At 35.9% G+C, this 17,435-nt stretch overlaps 1 long non-coding RNA gene across 23 annotated transcripts in view; it reads right to left on the bottom strand.

Annotated features, from left to right (window-relative positions):
* Positions 1–17,435, bottom strand: part of LOC107845367 — a 36,809-nt gene that overhangs the window by 14,787 nt on the left and 4,587 nt on the right. For 6 of the 23 annotated variants that reach the window (XR_007045898.1, XR_007045901.1, XR_007045899.1 and 3 more), the window contains exons 3-6: positions 16,375–16,540; positions 16,194–16,286; positions 16,047–16,118; positions 15,260–15,439 (exon numbers count right to left, since the gene is read on the bottom strand). This is a non-coding gene — a long non-coding RNA (uncharacterized LOC107845367). Of the gene's footprint in view, positions 1–14,790; positions 14,889–15,259; positions 15,440–16,046; positions 16,119–16,193; positions 16,287–16,374; positions 16,541–17,435 lie in introns of all 23 variants that reach the window. The other 17 variants (XR_007045912.1, XR_007045907.1, XR_007045903.1 and 14 more) reach the window with 12 other exon arrangements.

Below are 17,435 nucleotides of genomic sequence, written 5' to 3'. Positions count from 1 at the left end.
ACCCGAGAGTGAGTCTTTACCCATGGCACGGTATTAACTCCCTTCCAGTTGGGGTTACAGATTAGACCCCACTTTTGGTAGGTTGGGGCATATCGGTTAAGTGACTACTTCCCACAGTTGTAATTTCAGTATCAATCTTTAGAAGTCAAGACCGTGTGGTACAGTTGTATATCTCAGTAAGGAACTCAGATAGCTCTATTGATTCATGGACCATCCCGTTAGATAGGCTTGGCCGCATATACAGATGCTTACTATCATATTTAAAGATCTCCCATCAGAGAGGCTTGATCTCAGTCTCAGATCATGTTGAAATTCTTATTATCATATTTAAAGATCTCCCATCAGATAGGCTTGGTCTCCTTCTCAGAATTTGTTGAGTATTCTTGTTGTTGGATTCGGATATAATCCTATTTTGTTATCATTGATAAAGCTTCCAAAGTTATCTATTAGAAAAGTTGAATCTCTAATTCTTTCGGTTGAAGCGGTAAGATCAAAACTCAGTCTTTGATATAAGTATACTTAGATCCTCAGTTATCAATAGAAGATGAGTCAGTGGTTCAGTATCTCAGTGATGGTAGTGAGTTTAGCTCATAGTAAAGCGGTATCCAAGGTCAAGTCTCTAGAGTTGTGATGATTATGAGTATGATTTTTGCGTTCTTGTATGCGTGCTTATTTTCGTGCGGTATTCTCATGATCATTTAGGTTATACATATTTTGCATGTATAAGCCCTTGTATTTAGCCTTACCCCATCAACATACTCGATATATTTTATGCTAACGTATTTGCGCTATGGTGTCTTATTTGACACCAAAGGTTTAGAGGCACAGGACCCAGAGTATCATTAGCAGATCAGTCCCAGTCAGCAGCAGTAGCAGTGAGTCCTCTTCTTTCAAGGATAAGTTTTAGTTTTCTGTTATTGTAATCAAAATTTTATTTACTTTCAGTTGAAAGAGTTAGTTGGGGACCTGTCCCATCAAATCAACAATTCAATCAGATTAGAGGCTTTTTAGACGGATGTATTATATAGTATTTAGTTTTATATTTTTAGTATTTATAGATGTGTTGAACTTTATGGCCAGTTTTTGCATTTATTCTAGATATTATGCAGTGCACAGGTACAGATATCAGTAAAGGGTTAGCTTGTGGTCCTTCGGGGTCATAAGCACCGTATGACATCTCAGGATAGGATCTCAAGGCATTACAAGCTTGGTATCAAAGCCTAAGGTTCAAGAGTGTCCTAAGGAGTCTCTAAAGCCGTATCTAGTAGAGTCTTTTGCATGGGTGTGTAACGTGCCACATTTATGTACAAGAGGCTACAGAATGTTTTTAGGAGAAGTTTCCCTTCTTTTAGTAATCATTTCATATGAGTGAGCATGAGCTCAGGTTGATCCTCAGTCTAATCCACTTCTTTCTTTCAATTACAGAGTATGCCTCCTCGCAGAAGTTTTGTCCGTGGGGTCGATGATCAGCCCCCTCAACCAGTAGAACCTGATAATGAGATTGTGTCATAGGAAGAGTTTTGGGCAGCTTTTTAGGTGCTAGCCCAAGCTGTGACTAATGTTCAAGGAAACCTTCAGGCTACAGTCCCACCTCAGCAAGATAGGAATTCCGCCGCAGCTAGGATTAGAAATTTTATAGAAATGAACCCTCCAGAATTCTTTAGGTCAGTAGTAGGTGAGGACCCATAACTTTATCTAGAGGAGGTGAAAAGATCACCCAGATTATGAACGTCTCTAGGGAGGAGACTGTGGAGTTAGCATCTTATAGGTTGAAGGATGTTGCTCATGATTGGGTAGTGATGTGGGAGAAGGGTAGAGGGGAGAATGTCTCTCTCGTGACTTGGTCAGAGCTTCAGAATGCCTTTTTAGATAGATTCTTTCTACTTGAGATAGGAGAAGCTAAGGTAGAAGAGTTCATAAAACTAAGGCAAGGTTCTATGACTGTGAAAGAGTATTGTCTTAAGTTAAACCAATTAGCTAAGTACATTTCCGACTTGGTAGCTGACCCTAGAGTGAGCATGAGTAAGTTTCTGTCTGGGGTTTTGAGTTATATGTTGAAAGAGTGTAGAGATGCTATGCTAAATAGAGATATGGATATATCTAGGCTAATAATGCATGTGCTGAAAATTGAGGCGGATAAGATAAAAGAAAGAGAGAGTGTTAGTAAGGGAGCCAAGATAGGTAGTGATGGTTTCTCACAGTCAGGATCCCAAGGTAGTAGTGGTTCTCAGCATGGTTGGAGATTTTTAGTTCCAGCTCCATCTTCGGCTATTCTACCCGCACCTGTATTTAGGGGTGTCAGATCCGAGGAAGGGCCAAGCTCCAAGGCCCAGAGTAGTGCTAGTGGTGTTGTACCCATCTATTTTGTGGAGAGTGTGGCAGGCACCACTAAGGCATTTGTAGAGCCGGTAGTGATATGTTCTTTGGGTGTGGTGATCTAGGCCATAGAATACGAGACTATAGAGTCTTAATACAGAGGGGTAGACTTCGTGCGCTTCAGGCTTGTCTTGATCATGAAGGTCTCCCCGACATAGACCCGACAATGTTATGAGCCCTTCATCTATATGACATAAATTTTTAGATCCATTGATTTCATCTTGAGCATTATATGTTAGCATGAGTCATGCATGAGTTTTAGATCTCAATCGGTCAATCATGACCTAGGCGGTAGGTTTCTCGTGCACCGCTCCAGTATTTCAGCGAAGTATGTTAGAGGGACATAGGGTCACAAGGGGGAGATACCCCATAGTATTATGATGTTTGCATATCCTTAAGTTTATTTAGATGATTGTTAATATTCTTCTAATGAAGCTAGCATCAGTGATCATTGTATTGTCAGTAGTGCTTCCAAAGGTCAGTTCAATTAGACATTCATTCATTAGATATGCACGTTCAGTAGAAAGAGTTCATCTTGTCAGTGCGTGTTCAGCCATGCATTCGTGAGATTAGCCCAGATATGAGTCCATACATTATATGTTCATTCATGCTATGAGGATTCAGCTCCAAGTAGCTTCAGTCGAGTGTTCTATGTGTTAGAGATGCGTGCCCAGTATGAGTACTCAGTATGTTAGTCATTCTAGTTATGCAGTCATGCCTTGAGATATTTCTGTTTCTTGAGTAAGTTCTGTTGATCAGTATTCCCAGTTTACCAAGCAATATTCGAGAATGAATGTTCCCAAGGGGGAGATAATGTAATACCCCGCAAATTTCTCTTCTAGTCTGAGCCTTAGAGCGTATCCAGTGAAGTAGAAAATCTGAGTCTAAATGTTTTAGAAGTATCTTCCTAAGTATGAAACACTTTGAATCATGTGTAATTTCCCTAATTACTAATTTAGTCATGTAGATAATTGAACAAGCTTTCCATCTATACAAATTTTATCAAAATCCAACATCAGACGAAGAAGTTATGACCGTTTTACTAAGCATAGTCGGAATTGCAAGTTTGACGGTCGATCTAACGAATCCTCAAGTCCTTGCTGGACCGTCAAGTGTCCCGTCAGACCAAGGCAGTGGCTTTCTTTTTTGGTCATCATGTGATGGCCAAAGTGGTGGACCGTCAATTTCTGACAGACCATCACTTAGACCGTCACTCCAAGGCAGAGCATCCTAGTTTTGGCACTTGAGTGATGGACGACTTTGTGGACCGTCAGTCCCTCTAATGGACCATTAGGTCGACCATCACAGACCCCAATCGGAATTTTCTAGACAAATTTAAAGGGGCATTTTGGTTTTTTCCACATCCTCCCCTAGCTCTATAAATACCAGGCCAAGGGCCTTCAACTTCATTTTTCTCTCTTCCACCCAAATATTAGGGTTTCCAAAATTAAAATACGCTCTTCTCCTTTCATAAAATTCAATAGAGATCAAGAAGGATCTAGATAAATCAAGAACTCCTTTCAAGAGCCTTCAAGAAAAGAAATTTACAGGTATGTAGATGTTGATTCTTGGGTCTCTTTCATCCAAGAAGCTCAAGTACCCTTTTTTTAAAATTAAGGATTTTATGTTTTGTTATATTCCATGATTTGTATGAGTTGAAGTTGATGTTACTTGTGTTGTTGAGTTTGGATTTATGATTGTTTGCAAGATTTATGGTCTTTGACCCTAGTATGTGGAATTTATGTGCTGTTGTGATGAGCCCTTTTGAAGTTGTTGTCTATGTGAGGTGTTCATGACATTAGGGTGTAGAGATGGTTGAATAAGTGGAGTATGCACCCCATAGGTTGGATGAAAGGCTGAGGTGAAGCATAGAGGAGCATTGTAGTATGTTAAAAGGGAAACCCAAAGTTGTGGGCCAGTCCATGCACACCTAGTGTTTGATAAAATGCCTTAGTGAGTAGAATGGGCCATAATAATAATATGGAATCCCCGAGTAGGTGTAGAACCGAACATGTCTAGTGGTTGTCAAAAGACCATAGTGAGTAAGATGAGATGAAATAGTGGTAAATCTCCTAAGTGAGTGCTCTTTGATTTATTTTAAGTTTTGATACATACTAAGTGGTTAGCAAGAGAATAATGACATGATAGTTTAAAGTTTTCCCAAAATTTCATGATATCTAGATATATGTCGAGACCGATATAGGTATGAAGTACTTGACGCAGTACTTCATTGAATGGGGTATAATTTAATAGCATGTCTTCCTTAAGGTAGGTTGTGATGATGAATCGATATTGATGACCCCCTTAAATATTGGGAGCAATCCTTTGGTAATCATGATGGTGAATAGAGGTTTATATTTCTTAAATAATGGATACGATACCGTAAGGTTTGTGAGAGGGAAAGTATGTTATGATTCTGAAATGCTTAGAGTGACCCCCTTGGTAGTTGTGATGATGAGTAGACGTTTATGAATCCTTGGAGGCTTAAGGTGATGTTCTAATGATTATGAAATTGAATATATGGCATGATTTCTAAGTTTCTTGTGAATATGCCTAAATGATGGTAATGATGCATGAATGCCTGTGATGCTTGAATGAATGATGATACTTTACTTCTATGTTATCGAGTCCTGGGGGTATTTATACCCGAAAATAAAGCTGTTGTCTAGAGCCCGTGTCAGTTTCTCAATAATTCCAATCGAGCCATGATATTCAGAACTCAATAAACTATAGAACTCTGTATCCTCAAACAAGTGCAAAGCTTAATAAACCTCAGTAATCTCAGTTATCTCTGTAATCTCTGTATTGCTAGTAATCTAGCCTCAGACCTATACTCATCCCAGTCCTAATGGAACTCAAGTGATTCAATTCTAATCTCAGAAATGATTCGAATAATCTAATCAAGCTATGTATCATCATTTAGATATCGTGATTCGATATTGTTTCTGTCAGATACGGAACCAAGTGATCTCATCATATTTCAGCCAGACATTTGAGAAACATAAGCATGTAAACAAATTCAGCTTTATTGTGTTCATTCTAAGAATTCAGTGAGAGTCTTTCAGTTGGGAGTAGAAACTAGCACCGACCGAGGGAAAGGATGGTGATTCCTCTCGTTAGAGAGAGAGGTCGGAGTTGTTAGTAGCAATCCCTAAACTCCAAAACTGTGTATCAAGCATAAGATACAGGAGTCCCCATCAATAGAGGCTGTCACCGTCAGAGAGGTTGATTATTATATTACCTCAGGTCGACTTCCTGCGGGTTCATCCCATCAGATAGGCTTGACCCGAGAGTGAGTCTTTACACGTGGCACGGTATTGACGCCCTTCCAGCTAGGGTTACAGGTTGGACCCCACCTGTGGTAGTTCGGGGCATGTCCGTTAAGTGACTACTTCCTACAGTTGCAGTTTCAGTATCAATCTTTAGAAGTCAAGACCGTATGGTACAATCGTATATCTTATTAAGGAACTCAGATAGTTCCAGTGATTCATGGACCATCCCATCAGATAGGCTTGTCCTCATATACAGATGCTTACTATCATATTTAAAGATCTCCCATCAGAGAGGCTTGATCTCAATCTCAGATCATGTTGAATATTCTTATTATAATATTTTAAAGATCTCCCGTCAGATAGGCTTGGTCTCCTCCTCAGAATTTGTTAAGTATTCTTGTTGTTGGATTCAGATATAATCCTATTTTCTTATCATTAATAAAGCTTCCAAATTTATCTGTTAGAAAAGTTGATTCTTTAATTTTGTCGGTTGAAAGCGGTAAGCTATGAACTTAGTCTTTGATATAAGTATACTCAGATCCTCAGTTATCAATAGCAGATGAGTTAGTGGTTCAATATCTCAGTGATGGTAGTGAGTTTAGCTTGCACTAAAGCGGTATCCAAGGTCAAGTCTCTAGAGTTGTGATGATTATGAGTATGATTTATGCATTCTTATATGTGTGCTTATTTTCGTGCGGTATTCTCATGATCATTTAGGTTATACATATTTTGCATGCATGAGCCTTTGTATTTAGCCTTACCCCATCTACATACTCGGTACATTTTGTGCTGACGCATTTGCGCTATGGTGTCTCATTTGACACCATAGGTTTAGAGGCACAGGACCCATAGTATCATCAGCGGATCAGTCCTAGTCAGCAGCAGTAGCAGTGAGTCCTTTTCTTTTAAGGATGAGTTTCAGTTTTATTATTATTGTAATCAAAATTTTATTTACTTTCAGTTGATGGAGTTAGTTAGGGTCCTGTCCCATCAATTCCACAGTTTAGTCATATTAGAGGCTCTTTAGCCGGATGTATTCTATAGTATTCAGTTTTATATTTTGAGTATTTAAAGATGTGTTGAACCTTATGGCCAGTTTCTGCATTTATTCCAGATATTATGCAGTGTACAGGTACTACAAATATTAGTAAAGGGTTAGCTTGTGGTTTTTGGGGTCACAAGCACCGTGTGACATCTCGGGATAGGATCTCGGGGCATTACAGTTCTTGGATTGGGAAACTTAATTCTTGATAATATTGGAAAAAGGCTTGAATCTTGTTTTTGAGAGATGAATTTGATGGAAACCCTAATCTTGTGGTTGAGAGTGTAAGAGAGGGTTTTTAAGATGCTTAACTGAAGAAATATGGAAAAAATTATGCCTCTTTAGGGTTATAATTCGTGGAAGGTAAAGAAAATGACCAAAATACCCTTACAAAAATGCCCAGGAATTGCTGGAAAAATATACTTGACGCCATCCATGACAGGCCGTCACAAATGGTTGTCACAAAAGGAGTCCAAATTCTTGATTTTCTGCCCAGGGCTGACGATATCATCAGAAATGTCATCAGAATGTGACGACATCATCAAAAAGGTCGTCAGAAACGTGATAGCCCATCTCAAAACGTCGTCAACATTTTCCAGCTTGACATGCTGGAATAAAATGGGGATAACTCTTTGCTCCGATATCGGATTTAGGTGAATATGGTATCGTTGGAAATCTAATTCAAAGAGATTTCATTTGATATATAGTAAACCACCCATTTCTTCATATACAACGAGTTATAGTGGATTAAAAAAGTTTTGGTGCTCACTAAAACTTGAAAGATTTGAAAGCTTTCAACTTGTACTTCAGTTAGGGGACCTCTATGATCTAAATTTATGCTCAAATAGATTACCACACTACATAATTGATTAACACACCAAATTTATATAGGATTTGAGGATTTTGAAACATCCACGCATAGGAATGACGGATTTTCATTCTAGTCCAAAATGTGGGGTATTACAGAATATCTAACTTAATGACCAACTCTTGTTTTATAGAACTTCAAAAGATTGAGGTAAACTAAGTACCACTATCAGAAATGATGCAAATAGGCATGTTGTGCAACCAAACTATTGAATAAATATAGATTTCAGCCACCTTCTCTGCATTGTTGTTCATATCCACAGGTACATACTACTTTGATTTGATCAACCTATCCATAATCGCCAAAATGGAATAAAATTTCCTCAGAGTCTGCTGCAAACCAACCTTAAATTACATAGTGATCTACTCTTAATATCACTCTTAGATATACATCCATTGTATCAAACCACCCAATTACCGAAGTTCATACTTAACCTATTTGAAATTGAACTACTTGGCCATAAATTCCATAGTGTTTTCTTTGTCCCATACCCCCAATAGCGCTTCTTCAAATCATGGTACATTTTAGCTTTTCCTAGATCGATAGAGTTCCTCAAAACTATGAGCCTCCACCAAAATTTTCTAATTAAGTCACTACCTTTGGTACACCTACAACTACTCATCATTAATATGTCAATCCCAAATCTGCTCCAATAGTAAGGATCTAGACTCGACACAAGCTAAAACGTGCTCAAGAACTAAAATCTCAAGTCGAATTAATTGGTTAGCCAAAGATTAAATGTCCAAGGTTAAAGTTCACTCCTCCTCCCTAAGATAAGCCAAACTCTACTTTCGCTGCCTTCCAACTAAGAGCATCTATTACCATATTAACCTTGCCAGAAGATAAAAACTAGTGAGATCATAATCTTTTAACAACTTCAACCATCTAATTGTCCCATATTATGATCCCACTGGCTAAATAAACAGTAAAGGTAGTAATGGTTGGTGAAAATCTCACAATATACCCTATTTAAATAATGATTCCACAACTTTAATACGAATAAAACTATCACTAATTCCATATCATGAGTAGGATAGTTCTTCTTATAGACCTTCAACTATCTAGGGGAATAAGCTATATCTTTATATGCTTACTTCAAAACACCACCCAATAAAATTTCAAATCATCACAATGCGCAGTAAAATCCATGCGCTTCTTGAGAAAATTAAAGATAGGATCTGAAGTAAACAATGTCGTGAACTTTTGAAAGCTCTTTTCTCACTCGTCTGACAATTGAAAAAAACTTTTTCTAAGCTAATTTAGTCAAAAGAGTTGAAATGAAAGAGAAACCCTTCAAACATATCTTTTAGCTTGCTAATCCAATAAAACTGATCTTGATAAGGGAAGTCGGCCTAGAAAAATGAGGATCCACTGTGGCCTTGGCTGAATCATCCATGATACCATCTTCGCGGACCACATAATCCATGAAATACATTTAAATGACTCATATGTTTAACCTTGCTATTAGATTAAACTAATATATCATTGATGAATTCAATCATAAACAAATTAAGGTAAGGCTAAAATACTTTGTTCATTAACTCCATAAAAATGTTAGGGATTCAATCAACCTATAAGACATAACCATAAACTTATAATGGCCATAACATCTCTATATATCTATCTTCAAAGCATTCAAAGACCTAATTTTCAGTGGATAATACCCATACCATAAATCAATCTTAGATAACAACATTGCAACTTGAACCTTATCTAATAACTCATCAATATAGGGAATGGGAAACTTCTCTTTGATAATTACTTTGTTCAACTATATATAATCAATACATATCTAGATTTTACCTCCTTTTTCTTGACAAATAGGACAAGAGAACCCTAAAGATAAATACTTGATCTAATAAAATATTTACTCAATAGATGTTTAAATTAATCCTTCAATTCTTTTAACTCCATCAAGGCTATCTGATAAGGAGAATTGGGAATTTTCTTAGTTCTCGACTCTAAGGAGATATCCAAATCATTGTCCCTATTTAGATGAGCACTACGTAATTCCTTAAGAAACACATCCATGAACTCCTTTATAATACTCATATAATAAAAAACGAGATGAATAATCAATGTTAGTACCCATACATAATCCAACATAGAAAGAAACCCCTTCTTCACCACCCAATAAGAATGAAGAAAAGACATACCACTCAATACATAAACTAGAAAAAGTCCTCTACTCTAACCTCAGTGTATCAGGCTCTTGATAATCCAAAACTACATGATAAGGTGACAACTAGGAAATAACTGATATAACATCAAAATTGACCATATCATGGATAATTAAATCTACTCATATCAAACACCTAAAAAGAGTCAATACACAGGATCGGTAAACCTGATCCAATGTTAAAAAATCACCAATAAGTCTAGAGACATAGATGTTTACAATAAGGGACTCACATATAAAATAAAGATAAGAAGAGAAATATACAAACACAAAATAATGTTGACCTGCGGTTAAATAACACTAAAGTAGGCAATGGAAAATTAGGATGATACTATTGATAACAACATTAGAGGCCTCCAACTTAGGTCTTTGAAAAATGCATAACACTTCCCACATCCACCTTAAAATTGAGAAACTCATATTCCACAATAATAACCTTCTTTAGCTCTACCTCAGTACCCCAATATCAACTGTTATTGCTTTATACACCTCTTTAAACAGTATACTTGTGCTTGGTAAGTTTGAATTTATAATCCCTGTTATGATGGACCTGACACATTTCTAGGTCATTACTTCGCTAAGTAAATAAAGGAATTTCACACATAACATCCCTAGCTAGAAGGGCCAAAAGCTATACCACACTCTATGAACAAAAAAAATTAAAATGAGCTCCTTAACTTAAATGTGTAAAACTTTAACCACCTAAAGTTTCATAACCTAAGAACCAACTTTTAGATCCTTGAAAAGCTACCTAAATTACCCTGCTATAATATCTATAAGAATCTCTAGCCAAAGACTTTCTACCTTGGGATGATTGACAGCTAAAACCCTTATGCCCGTGAACCTCTTACCTCTTTCACCTTAAGCCGTATGATGAAAAATCTCAACCTTATTACCCTAATCAACAATACTCTAAAAATAACCTTATGTTATCGCTTGCTAATTTGTAGCCAATCAAAAATTAATAGTCAATCCCTTTACAAATGTTTTGAACCTCATCCTCTATTAAAATACTAGCCAAGGTTTGCCTATAAAAGTCATAAAAAGGAGCCTTATACTCAACAATAGTTATGACGCCTTATCCAAATGATCAAATGAATCCGTCAACCTATCCCTTAAATTTGAGGGCACATATCTCTCAAGAAATGTCTCAAAAAACTAAATCTATGTCAAAGAAAGAGATTAACTAGGCTACAACCCATGAAAGACCTCCATTGCTGCTTTTATTCTCTAACCAACTAAATAATAATATAATCAACACCATGTAAGTCAATCAAACTATGGTTTTATAACCTCTCCTTAAAACTGATTGACGTTCCATGATTTTATACAACTTTTGATGCTTAAAATAAGATAACTAAATAGGAACTTACATATTATTGTTATATATGATGTTTTTTTAGGTCGATTTTTTAGTAAGATAGTTTTGGAGAAAATATTGAGAAAGAATGAGGAAGAATATAATACTGGTGACCGACAAGTCAACCCACAACTCTTGGGTAGGACTTATGGCTCGTGACAATCCACATGACTTGAATTTCTAAAGATGATAGATAGAGTCTGACTTTTATGAGTATAACTACAACTAGTGGGTTGTAGACATGAGTTGAGTTTTGAAGAGGATCAATAAGTTTGAGTTCTACGATTTCTATCTATGGGCCATGACACAAGCCCACACAACATGAGTTGGAGCCCTGAGTTGAATTTCTGAAAGTAAGATTCAAGATATGAGTTCCACTCCTGAAGTTTTGACTTATGGTTCTGATCCACGACCCAACCGATGAGTCCTGAGTTGTTGTCGACCCATTTTTTCTTTACTACTTAGGATAGGTTTTAATTGATATCTGTAAATACTCTATTGAAGTTTTATTCTTCGGTTACATACTCTATACATATTTTACATTTTTTTGGGTTCTAAGATACACTATTGATCTTGGGATTATTGATATGGACTTTTAAGGTTTCTAATTGATTTGGGATTTTGAGTTGTTATTCTCATTCTTTGTAAGTTCAACATTTTAAAAATCTATAAATCTTTATTTTTTCTTTTTACCATGAATAGCTAAACCCCATAACTAGGGGTTTTAGAATCATGATAAATTAACAAAGAAGGTTAAATGTGAAGTCATTCAAGATCAGTGTTCTTGCATTCATTTGTATTTCAATTGAGTCGGTTTCTTTTTTGATATATTCGGTTTCTTTTTTGATATATTCGGTTTCTTTTTTGATATATTCACTATAATACCCTGCACTTTTCCTAGCTTAAATTTATTTCTAGAATGTTAAGAAATATCTTTCATATTGAAGAATATTTATTTTGCATGGAATTTTCAATTTAGACCTCCCATTGTTTGAGAAATTGAATAAGCTTTCCATCGATACAAAATTCACCCAATTCCATCACTCAGTGAAGGAATTATGACATTTTTAAATTGACAGTGTGGCATCTGGGCACTCAGCCCATCGCGGAGGTGGGTAAAATGATGATTGTCAAATTCCAGTTGCCCTCCATGATAGCCCTACATCATAAAGAATCCCAAATTCTCAATTGTCCTATTCCAGTAAACAAACGCAATATTGGCGCGTCGTGGAGAGGGACAATTTCCCATTTCCAGTAGCCCGACACGATATTGGTATGTTGCGTTAGTGGATAAAATGGAATTTTCAATGGGCACCATGGTGGTTTTGCATCACTAAGAATGTTCATTTCTCACTCATTCATTTTCCAGTAAGCCACTGCGATAGTGGCGCATCGCGGTGGCCACCCAAATTGAAAAAAAATTACGTTTTCTAGTTTCCCTTAGGAGTTTAAAAAGGGTATTTTGGTCAATTCCCAAGCCTCAAATGTTTCCAAAACACAAGATTTATCATATTCAAAATACTTTGTGCTCATTATTCAGCATTCTCTTCAGAAGCAAAACCCTAGAGCTCTAAAACCTCTTCTCCAAGAAATCAAAACCCTCTATTGATTCTCCAAGAAAGCTTAAGATTGAGGATTCCCAAGGAAAGATAATCAAGAATCCATCTTCAAGAACTCAAATAGGAATCAACAATTCAAGTTTCTGCATCTAATCATCAATCAAAGTATGTGGGGTTAAGGAACAAGGATCTTTTTCCAAACTTGTGCCCAAAAGCAAGTTTTTATTTAAAAGTTATATGATTTTGAATGATTATTCATGAGATTTGAATTAGGGTTCTTACCTATTATTTCTCTTTGCAAGATTTTCAGATTTCAAGTATTTTAGAAGTTGAATTGTATGTCTATTTTCATATTTTCATGCCTATTTTTGAGCTGAATTATCATTGTTTTCAATATCAAGCATGATTATTATGATGTGTTGACATGTGATTGAAGCATGGGTTATTAACCAAAGATTGAATAATATTATTTCAAGAAATATGATGCTTTAAGCTTCCTATTATCAGATTATTACAGATTTTGAGTAAAGCTTTGATCTTTTGATCATCGAATTATCTATGGAATCTAGTTTTCAGATTATTACAGATTACAGAATTTAGATCAGCTTTATTTATAGATTTTAACAGATGAATGCATAATTGGTTTTCAATAAACCCTTATGCTAGTTTTAAAGTGGATTTACAACAGAATGAGTGTAGAAAATAAAAAAGAAGTAGAATTTAGCACCGAGCGAGAAGTGTGGGATTAGCATGCCCTATCATCCCCAGAACTACGTAGCCAACATAGGTACAGATTATGAGATTATTCCCATTTCTATATGGATGATAGGTTTAGCATATGATCGATCACATAAAAAGTAGGTTATACTCCCCGACAAGAGTATTACACCTTTCCTTAATGTGAGGTTTCTTTCTTAGAAGGATGAGATGTTGGACTCCATGTAGCTCGTACGGTTTATGACGGTTAAGAGAACCTCCCTTAAGATGAAGTGTTTTCCCTATAGTTTAATAGTAAAGATTTTGAAAAAACTAAATGTAAAAGCTCACAGTTTACTCAGATTATGCTTTACAAAAGATAACAATTACAGACTTCATCTTTTATATTTCAAATTTCAGAAGTGAGCTCTTTCTACCCTTAGAAAATATGATTTATAGACAGAATACAAGTATATCTTTCAGAACTAAATGTTATGACTCACTAAAAGTATAGAGTATGATTGATTTATTATCCATGATTTCAGCGTTTCAGATATTCCAACTTATGTGAGTCATTTACATTTAGCATGCATTGTTTTATAAATGATGATGATGAGATAATGTTTTTACTTATGCATTTCACCCCCATATACTCAGTACATCCTCAAAGTACTGATCCACATATACGTCTATGTACTATATTGTCTCATAATATAGGTTTAATTGCTCAGTATCAGCCTAGTGAGTAGTTTGAGCATCTCCATCTATATCCGACAGTTGGTGAGTCCTCATAGTTTGGGGACCTATTACTCAGATTTTGCAGTTTATGAGATTTTAGCATTTCTTTCAAATAGTTAGAGTTAGTTGGGGGTTTGTCCCAATGACGAGCTAGTATTAGTAGTAGAGGCTTGTAAGACTGCTAATTTTAATTCAAATTATTCAGTATTGATGTTTCAGATATTATTCTTAGATAATATAGATATTTTCTGGATTCTAGTTTCACTTTTATATCTATATTTCCATCATTATGAGATTTAGGCTTAGCAGTATGCAGACAGGGTTATCTTAAGGCTACTCATAGTCTTGAGCACTGTGTGATGACTCGGGACCAGGTTTTATGGCGTTACAAACTTGGTATCAAAGACTAAGGTTTTAAGAGTCCTAGGGAGTCAGAAAAACTACATTACGTAGAGCCTTGATCATGGTGTGAAGCGCGGAACATTTATGAGCAAGAGGCTACAAAACGTCCTTAGGAAATTATCTCTTTCTTTCATGATCTATCGTGCTTACAGTATCTCTATCTTCTTTTAACTCATGCTTTTATGTGATAATTAAGCATGCCTCCTTATCGAGCTAATACTCGCAGAAATAGTAACTACCCACCCCAACCCGTAGATCCTTTGAATGAAAATGTATCCCATGCTGAGTTTAGGGCTACCTTTCAGGTGTTGGCCTAAGCTGTGACCACCAATGTTCAAGGCAATCATCAAAATCAGGCTACAGCTCCACTGCAGTAGAATGGGGATTTAGCAGCAGCTAGAATCAGAGACTTCATGAGAATGAATCCACCAAAGTTCTTTGGGTCAAACGTAGGTGAGGACCCACAGATTTATTTAGATGAGGTAAAGAATATCACCAAGATTATGTATGTTTCTGAGGAGGAAAGTGTAGATTTAGCATCTTGTAGATTACCCTCTCCCCTCCCTACATAATCACCTAATATAAACCTACCTACATAATCACCAGCCCTCAATGTCTTTAACAAATACTCAGATTAATTGATTTTTACCATCAATGGAAACCTTACATATGCAGACACAATAGGAGATAATATTCTTTGAATAGACTAATAGACAACATGTAAATTATGCAAATAAGATAAAATAAGTTGCATCTAACTGGCATACCTCTAAATTCCTTGTTGAAAGGCTATCATCTATGGTAGCCTACTATCCACTAAGAATAGAAGCTGTTGTAACTCGATCCCTTCTCTCCTAAATCAATGTACAAGCCTGCCCAGTGAGCATATCATATAGAGATAGGACGAGTTTGGACGAGAAAGTTCATCCTTATTATCTTCATGCACACTGATGTTCAACAACTCAGAAAAATCAAGAAAATAAGAAAAGCCCATATCCGATATTAGACATTTATAGATGTGAAGACTTTATAAATGAATATAGCGTAGAACAAATGAAAATAAAAGAAAGTAAAGAGGAGTATTTTCTTATCGGTTAAATCAAAAATCAAACCATGAAAAATAAAAACTCAATTAACCAAAAAATGATAACAAAAATCTCATTGATTCGGTTATCGATTTAGCATTTACAAACCAAAGTTCATCAAATCAAACTGATAATATGTAAAGTCAAACCAAAACTATCGATACACATATCCACCTGTACTTCAATTTTACTAGTTTTTCAATATGAAGTTCTCTAATCCAAGTTGAAGTTGAGATAATTGAAAAACCTATAGATTAGATAAAAGAAACATTGTTCTGCAAAAATATGTATTTCCCCTACAGAAAAAATGTCCAAACGTCCAGTAAAATAAGAGAAAGCGCCAAAATAAATTGATGTCCAAACTCCCAGACCAGAGTTTATTTCTAGGAAGCCCCAAAATAAATTGATGCTCTTACACGAAAGTAATACCATATAATATATAAATACTGCATAACTGTCATATGTTTACCTGAATAGCATAAACTACTCCATTAATTGTGAAGAAACTAGGTCTAAGCCCATTAGTGGATACAGCACGACCCTGAAAGGAAAGACAGATATGTTAACCTCGAGAAGAGATATATCTGCAGAAAACTAAGCTAGAGACTGCAAGAACCTGGTAGTATATCTCAGCCCAGAATAATACTAGCAAGGCTTAAGTTGTGAAGAATGCAAGACATGGCATAGCAAGCAAAATATGTTGGACAATCTGTAAAAATGTAGCATACAACGTCACAAATGAAAGGTGTCTAATGAAAAAAATATCCACGAGATGTCAAGATAGTTGGTGGCCTAACCTCTACATGCAACTTCTGAATATATACGTTAACCTCGAGAAGAGATATATCTGCACAAAACGAAGCTAGAGACCGCAAGAACCTGGTAGTATATCTCAGCCCAGAATAATACTAGCAAGCCTTAAGTTGTGAAGAATGCAAGACTTGGCATATCAAGTAAAATATGCTGGACAATATACAAAAATGTAGCATACAATGTCACAAATGAAAGGTGTCTAATGAAAAAACATCCACCAGATGTCAAGATGGTCGGTGACCTAACCTCTTGGTGCAACTTCTGAATATCCTAAAAAAATGCAAAAACTAGCGAACGAACTACCAAAGAACATGAATACATAGTTCCATAACAAAGCCAACACATCAAAAAAAGCGGAGTTTATAGGACCAATCATTTGAAAAGAAAGTGCAATGAAACTTCCATCGGGACGTTTAGAAAACAATGGAAGAAAAAAACCTAGTTCAGTACTCGTTATCTTATCCAAGATGTTCTTTGCAGGTTCTTGTTTAAGATTTAACTGATTTAAAGTGCTTTTCATTACATGTATTTGTTGCAAAGTACTAACACAATGTACTGGGTGGTGTTTCCCTATTTACAGCATTGGGGTTTCTTCTTTATGGTGGAAGGTAAAGTCTACTTTCTATTATCAGTCGCTTTGTCACCGACAGTAATTACCAAATGTACATTTGTTGTATGGCATATAGAATGAGTATAAACTAAGCACACATACATAAATCTAAGCACTTCTATTTATCATTCGTGTAAAGGATGTTTTATCTTCTGATTCATGTCTATTCTTAATACTTATTTAGAAGTGAGAGTTGGTTATGTTGTTGAGTGTTGTTTACATTGATCAAAATCCATTTGTTTAGACTAAAAGGTGATCTGCTTCCTAGCCTGTACATCCACAGCTCTAAACCTTCATGAGATAAATCCTATCGAGCCTTAAGTTTCACATTTTTCTGAAGTTATGTATCTGGTACATTGACATATGTGTTATGAGGATATTCAGTTATATTCAGTGACCTGTATCTTGTACATTGACATACTATAAATTGAACTA

Source organism: Capsicum annuum, chromosome 10, assembly GCF_002878395.1.
Source record: "Capsicum annuum cultivar UCD-10X-F1 chromosome 10, UCD10Xv1.1, whole genome shotgun sequence".
Classification (NCBI taxonomy): Eukaryota; Viridiplantae; Streptophyta; class Magnoliopsida; order Solanales; family Solanaceae; genus Capsicum; species Capsicum annuum.
The sequence above is the reverse complement of the archived record's forward strand: the minus strand, read 5'-3'. Positions and strand labels throughout refer to the sequence as shown.